Raw genomic sequence first — 1,361 nt, 5'->3', positions numbered from 1 at the left:
TGATAGGCTTTTGGTTTGATTTCCACTTTTCAGTTAAATATATGTATGTCATTTTTGTTGTTGAGTTTGAGAACAACACTCCTCCCTGTACTTTCTCTTACTGTGCTTCTATTCGTGAAATGTGGAGTCATGTAAATGGGAATCCCAGGGCAGTTTCTTTATTTTTAGCCTTAGTAGATATTATCAAATTACTTTTCCTAAAGGTTATAGATAACCATGCTCCCAGTGACAGGATATGAGTGCCTATGTCCCCATGCACTCACAGTGCTGTGGTTAGTCTTTGAAGTTTGATTGCAAAGTAGATGAAAAACATTTCTTCAATTGATGCCTTAAACAAATAAAAAAGACTTCCATCATTTGGTTGACAATGTCTATTTTTCTCCAGGAGATTCCTTCTTATGAAGCTGTCACATAGTTTGTGCTTGTTGGGATTTTTCCTTTTGTCACACTTTATAAATATTACCTATAAAAAATTATAACATAGCAGTTAGGTGACTCTAATCCCAGAACATAGGAAACAGTGGATCTCCGTAAATATACAACCAGACTGACCTATGCAGCATGTTCAGTGCCAACCAGGGCTACTGTGGTGGTTTGAAAGAAAATGCCCCACATAGAATCATAGATAGTGACACTATTAGGAGGTATGGCCTTGTCATAGTAGATATGGCTTTCTTGGAGGAAGTGTGTCACTAGGGAGTGAGTTTTGGGGTCTCATAAGCTCAAGCCAGGCCTAGTGTGGCTCACTTGTTCTTCCTATCAATACAGATATAGAACTCTCAGTTCCTTTTCCACCATGTCTGCCTGTGTGCCACCATCCTTCTTGCCATGATGATAATAGACTAAACCTCTGAACCTGTAAGACAGCACCAATTAATTGTTTTCTTTTATTATTCATAGTGTTTCTTCACTACAATAAAACCATAAGACAGCTACATACTGATACTCTGTCTAAAAGAAATAAAAGTTGAGAAATAGTTTAGAGCAGAGGAAGTTGATTCGTGCCCTGGAAGTCTAAGGACTGAAGTTCAAAACCTCAAAATTCATGTAAATGCTGGATTTTATATGGGCATAATAGCCTACCTCTAATTTCAGACTTGGAAAGCAACGAAAGGGGACCCCCAGAGCAAACTGTTTAACAAGACTGCTTGTGAGGTCAAGGGTTTGATTAAAGACCTGATTGAAGATTATTCCCAACAACAACCTCAGATGTCCATATACACAGACATATAAACATACACTGACACACAAGCAAAAAAGAATTGCATACATGTACACACACACATGCACATGGAAAAGAAAAAATAAACAGTGCAACCTGCTAAATAACATACATACAGTAAAAATACTTTTTCTGGAAG

This window comes from Mastomys coucha, unplaced genomic scaffold, assembly GCF_008632895.1.
Source record: "Mastomys coucha isolate ucsf_1 unplaced genomic scaffold, UCSF_Mcou_1 pScaffold11, whole genome shotgun sequence".
NCBI classification, from domain to species: Eukaryota; Metazoa; Chordata; class Mammalia; order Rodentia; family Muridae; genus Mastomys; species Mastomys coucha.
Note: the sequence above shows the minus strand (reverse complement) of the source record.